Source organism: Bidens hawaiensis, unplaced genomic scaffold (genome assembly GCF_021521415.1).
Source record: "Bidens hawaiensis isolate Kalapana, Puna unplaced genomic scaffold, B.hawaiensis_p1.1 tig00017670_1, whole genome shotgun sequence".
Classification (NCBI taxonomy): Eukaryota; Viridiplantae; Streptophyta; class Magnoliopsida; order Asterales; family Asteraceae; genus Bidens; species Bidens hawaiensis.
The window spans coordinates 127,092-133,575 of NW_027492668.1; the positions used below are offsets into that span (position 1 = coordinate 127,092).

General features: G+C 33.3%; 1 pseudogene across 1 annotated transcript; it reads right to left on the reverse strand.

The window, feature by feature from the left end:
• Window positions 1–1,644: 1,644 nt before the first annotated feature.
• LOC143554389 (transcription repressor MYB6 pseudogene) lies at window positions 1,645–3,370 on the reverse strand (annotated as a pseudogene). Its single transcript, XR_013139007.1, has 3 exons — window positions 3,247–3,370; window positions 2,999–3,128; window positions 1,645–2,576 (listed from the first exon to the last, which is right to left on the reverse strand). The product of XR_013139007.1 is annotated as a transcription repressor MYB6 pseudogene (transcript).
• Window positions 3,371–6,484: the final 3,114 nt, after the last annotated feature.

Genomic DNA, 6,484 nt, shown 5'->3' on the forward strand with positions numbered 1-6,484 from the left:
ATTATTTACAATATTAAATTATATGTAATCATTGTTTTTAATTAATTTTAAATAAATTATTTTAAACTCAAAAATACCGATCGATCTCAAATACCTTTTAATCTTTATTAGTCCATTTATTAGTTCATAGTATTCTCCAATTATTATTATTACATAGAATTTTTCCGTTGATCTATCTCGGCAAGAGTGACGTTTATTGTGTCGCTATTATTGCACTTTTTCCATCGTTCATTTAATAAGGTGAGTAATCACTCTTCTTCTTTTCACTTGTTTTCCAAACATTTTGGGGGACATATGTGTACTTACATTATTTACTTATTATTAGTATTTACACTAGCAACTATTAATCATGTGTGCTATCAATTATGTGCCTAACTTGTTACATGTTTATTTGTTTATTTTATCGTATTCGGAAAGGTCCATCATATTCACATTTAGTATGATCATCATACGACTTTCGTAGTGGCCAGCGTCTGATCGCCTCACAATGGTTTCACCGACAACTCACTCATGGTAACCAACGCCCGATTTGCATAGAAATGGTTTAGCCCACACTTTATTATCTGTGTGAATTGTTTACATGCTATGGCTTAATTGTATACCACATTAAGGACAGTTTGCTCATTTTCTCATATTATACTATTTTAAATTAACCGGTGTTTTACTCACTCAACCTTGTGTTGACAAAACTATTTTATTTTATACGCGTATGCAAGTTATCGTTTGAACTAATACCAATATTTAGTAAATAATTTAGAGTATTAATGTTAGAAGAATAAATCAAGACTTAGTTTTTAGATTTTGAATTATTAAGTATCTTGTTGCATGTATTTTTAATTCATGTACTTTGTTGGTTTGAATATTTAATATAAATTAATAGATATTTCCACTTTAAAATGCATGATAGCTAGTACCTTGAGAACTGTGAACAATCAACTCGCGCCTTAGCATTTCTGCCTTAGGTTGGGGTGTGATATGAAACACGTTATGAACCTGAAGAACACTTGTACACACGCAAATACACTTCTCCAACACTAAAACAAGATCAAAATCCAAGGTTATGACCCAAGAACCTCAACTAGTATAGTCGAAAGCTCTTATATCAATTGTAGGTCCCTAAAGAGCGGATCTAACAACGTTCTTGAATCAATCTCACTCGTGAGTTAGCGGTAATTACTCACAAGCTAACCGAGATCTTGGATCTTATATGATTGAATTATTACCAGAATTTGAGAGAGAGAAAGAGAGAGAGAGAGAGTGGAAAGAGAGTTAGTAGAAAGTAGGATAAGGTTTTGTCAAAAAAAAAAAAAAAAGACCGGCAATAATAGAAGACATCCCATGCTTCTTTCCATTCATTAGCCCAATGGACTTTCTTTACAAAGGGCGAAGCCCAAGTATTAAACTAGATAAACAAAGCAAAATAAAATACAACCGTTAACGAGACTAAATAATATAAAAGACTGAACACAAAGCTAGGGCCCTACACCTAGTTTTCTTAGACGGGATGTTAACCCTCTATACTAATCTTAACGCTCTCAGGTTTGACTCATCCAAAAACACTATCAAGGAAGAAACTCACCCCTGTGGAAACCCCCCTCCCCCTTAAGTTATGTTTCGAATCTAAGACATAAGCTTTGAGGCCGTGACCATCATCCTCATGTTATTCGACCAGAAAGTCAAGCCAATGAAATGAGCCAGAAGGTCAATGGCAACACGGTTGATTTAATAATAATAATAATAATAATAATAGAAGAAGAAGAATCATCAAACATTATTAATTATTAATCTAGACCGACCCGAGGTCTTCTAGGGTTACATTTTTTTCCCTACAATGAAACCAATCTAAACTAGTTATCATCACTTATTACCATTCTTGAGTACCAAGATAATTTATTAAAACATAGGGGAAGCTGGTGGTGAAAAGATCATGGCAAAGTTATTGGTTACGCTATTCCAACCGCCATCCAGAAGCACAAATTCTTCCCAAATATCGGGGGATATCAAAGCAGGACTGCCATTGATGAAGTTTTCATCATTAGTGTACTTGAATTCCTCAAACTGCCCCATTTGTGTTTCGATTTGATCATTGTGTTTTGCAGTAGGACCTCGATCACACGAACCATTGCTTTCGACATTATTTAATACAGGCATGGCTGGTACCGAAGCAACGGGAACATTAATTGAGGTGGAGAGGAGTGATTGGAGACTCTCATTGTTGATAGAGTAAGTTGACCATAAGTTACCTTGCCATACTTTAAGGATATCAAGGCATGGAAGATACGGAGTTGACACATTTGTGGGTGTTTTTTATAGAGCTCATGGATAGAAGATGTTGAACCAACATAGATTGAATTCGTCTTTGGTTTCTGAGCAAGCCTAGCTTCTGCTTCGAGCCGAGCAGCCTCCCATTGAGCCATGTGGTTGAGGTTGGAGCCTAAGAGTTGGGTGGCACTTTTTGGCTTGTGGGTATTTGGATCAATGCCCATTTTAGTCATCCTCTTCTTGATATGTGAGTTCCAATGATTTTGATCTCATTATCGGTTCTTCTTGGCAAGTGAGCAGCGATCGTTGACCATCTAAACGTGAAATAGCTAACATTAGATTCATTAAGTAGGTAACACTAGTAACCGTCCAAGAAGTAGTAGGAAGAGATTGTTAATCACAACTTCTTGTTGATGTATTTTGTTTTAAATATTTGGATTAGTAGAGTGGCAACCAAGTTCAATAGAGTTTAGTGAATAACATTAAGTGACAAGTAATTATGTTCCCTTACCACGCTAGCGAACTCGTAAAACACCGTCAGAACTTGCATTAGTTCGCTTGCAAGAGTAGTAAACTCTCAAAAAGTTCAAAAGCTTTCTCTAAATGTATAAATTGAAGTACTTAGCTTACTTCTATATATTGTAACAAAATTTTGATAGCTTTTGAGGAAAGGAAACCTGTCCTAGATCATTAACGTTAGTTGTAACCCATGGAGGTCTGAATCATCAAATAATACCTGTTACCAAGAAGAGCATGGAGTTGAATAATGGTCCTTTCTTCTTCCGAACTGAACTTTCCTCCCTTAATATCTGGTCTAAGATAATTCATCCATCTTAACCGACAACTCTTTCCACATCTCTTAAGCCCTACATATCAAAACAGTGCATATTTAGCCAAAACATGTGACCCAAAATGGCCTTCTAGTGTAAAGATACAAAAAAATAACTATGATATTCATGCATGGGAGCTAATGAACATGATTACCGGCTTTAGCGGGTAAAGATTGCCAACATCCATGGCCAAATTGTTGAACGTAGTATAATAGCTTTCGGTCCTCTTCAGGTGTCCATGACCCTTTCTTCAACGTGACTCCTAAGAGCATTCCCATCCCATCCCCCATAATTATGTGAGGGGATTGGTAAATTATAGGGATGAGTTTTGAATGATTGAGTGTAAATTATAGGGTGAAGAGAGAAATGTGGTGATTTTTTGTAAATTTGGGGAAACATTTAGGGAACATTGTTTGCCCCTATTTATTTTTTAATATTTGTTGGATTGGTTGTGAGTAGGGAAGAGATAAAACTGTAATGATAAAAGTATTATTTAATTAAACAGGAAAGAGAAATGTAGTGTTTTGTAGTGTAATTATAGAGATGGGGATGGAGAACGGAATGTGAATGCTACGCATCTATATTATTATTGTTTTGTTTCGCCTTCTTCTCGGAGCTTACCATCTTAATCTTCTCCTAAACTTGTTGGAAAGGATACTAGGTGTGTACCTTATTCTTCCTATATATATTTTAAAACATGTAAGGAACTCTAGGCATAATGTTCAGTACACAACACGAGATAGAGAGATGAAAGGGAAAAGTGTATATAAGGTATACATAAGCCTCAAGCATATATCACATTCTAAATTTTAAATAATTAATATACACATGCACACACACACATATATATAATTAGGATCACGTGAGAACAATGTGAAAATTAAGTGCATGTTTGAGAGTGTTTTTATTTTTTGCTTTTTGCTTTTTGGAGGGGCAAAATGTTCAAAATACCCCTCCTAAAGCACCTAAAAACTTTAATTTGGTACTTTTAGTTGCTTTTGGAGGGGTATTATGAACATTTTACCCCTCCAAAAAGCAAAAAGCAAAAAACAAAAAAGAAAAGCATTCCCAAACACCCATTAAGAACCATTTTGGAACTCAAAAACCCCAAAAATAAAAAAAAAATCATAAAACAAAAAAAACACAAAAATAAAAAAAGTAAAAAAACCAAATTCTTATTTATCATCCCGGTTGCATTAAAAAAAATTCTCGATTTAGCTAAATTTTACATATATGTGTAATATGTACATACATGTGTTTTTATATACACATATGCACAATTTAAGGTAAATAATAATGTACATATGTGTATATTACGTAACTAGAGATTAAATGTAATTATATACATGAGTAAAATACGATATTTTTATAAAACCGAAATGAAAGATAAGAATTTTGGTTTTTTTAGTTTTTTAAAATTTTCATTTTTTTTGTTTTAATATTTTTTAGAGGTTTTTAATGGTTCAAAATGGTTCTTAAAGTTCTAAATTTTCAAAAAGTTTTCTAGATCTTCACCCTATGTATTATACACACACGAATAGTTTTTTTTTCCCAATAATTGTTGTGGTTCATAGCTACCACATTTTATAACTCAACTAGTAATAGTACGTAATGAAGAGAAATAGAGAATAGAATGCTCCACAACTACTACATATGTACACATACAAACTTTCATTTAACAAAAAGGTGTCGTCATAAATGTATCATGGTACTATTACAAATATGAGGTAAGCAAACACAACAAATTTAATGTACCAAGTGTGCCAACTATTATGGCACATGAATTTCTCTTTTTCGTATGCTCTGCTTCTAATATTTCACAAATGCTATGACTTGAACCTCCAATCTCTTAAGAACGAGAACCATTTTACAAAACTTCTGGATACCACTAGGTTAAAAGACCTTTGCTAATTAACACCAATCATGACTCTTTCTATTTGATCTTGAATTAATCTTGCACACAAGTTACCTAGACCCTAACCACATATTTATACTAAACTAACATAAATAATTTCTTAATCTTGTTACCAAACATCCCTTCAACTTTCATTTACTTTCAAAATGAATCGTTTAACTTTCTTGATGACTCGTTTTACGGTTAACTACCAATAAATTTATCTTCCTGCAATAGTGGGAAAATATAGGGCTTGTTTAAGTTAAGGGCACTTTATACGCGCTCCATTCTCTAAAGCATCCCAAACAAAAACGTCACCTTGAGTTTGCAAGAGCACTTCCGAAAAATATAACATGTTGAAAAAGAAAATGGGTTGTAGTATTACCAATCATAAAATCTTGTTTCTATTATTCTTTTTGTAGGTCCTTAGACGGGATCAAACAACTAGTTCTTAAACCAATCTTGTGTGATGGCGAAAATCACACACAAGCAACCGATATCTCGGATTTTGTTAGTGTTTGCTTTATTTGATATAAATGGTAAAAAGAAAGGATAAGGCAGAGAGAGTTGTTGAGTAAGTTTTGTCAAAAGGTAATGTTTTGCATGGAAGCTTGCATTATTTATAGTGCAAGTTCCATGCACCCATCGTTCATTACATTGGGCCAAAATGGGCTTTATTTACAAGGCCTCAGCCCAAACATAAAAGAGTAAAATGAAAGCTAACGTAATACATTGTGAACTGAACAAACAAATACAAAAGACTTAAATATACAAATGAGCTCTACACTTTTAAGTTTATTGATATTCAGTGTTTGTGCGTGCGGAAACAATTGGTATCAGAGCGTCTCAAGAAATTAAAATAAAGAAGTATTGGTCAGGCAAGAAGAAATCATCGATCACCACTAGAAGGTTTTGTTTCTTTACGTTCTTTTCTCGGTCATAGCAAGCAAGAAAAACAGATTATCTAAGCGTAATCACCATCCAAATCATCAAGAAAGTAAGTCAGGTTCACATCCTTGAATCGATGTGAAAGAATGAAGTACGTAAGTAAGAATGAAAGCAAGTCAAGCAAGAAAGAACGAAAAAACAAGAAGAAAATATAGCAATAAAATAATATAAACATAGCAAGAATGAAGTAAGTAATTAGCAAGAACAAGAAGCGAGGTAAAAGCAAGTCAGTAAGAAAAAAGCAAGTATAGCAAGAACCTGTAAGAAGCAAGAAAACTAAATTATTTGGTGGAAAAGTAGAATGTAACAAAGCATGGAAGCTAACAACCAAAATATTAATGATCACGAGAAATGACGTCTTAGTAAAAGGATAAAGTATGATGATTATCTAATATTAGTAGCTTTTGAACTCGTGTATTACATGAGATTTGTTAAATGATAAAAAAAGGTTTGCTGTTTGAAAAACTTTTTATAAACAACATTTGTTGTTTTATCATAAGTATTTCAATCGACTTCCAATATAAACAAATTTAGACTATGTTTGTTGTTA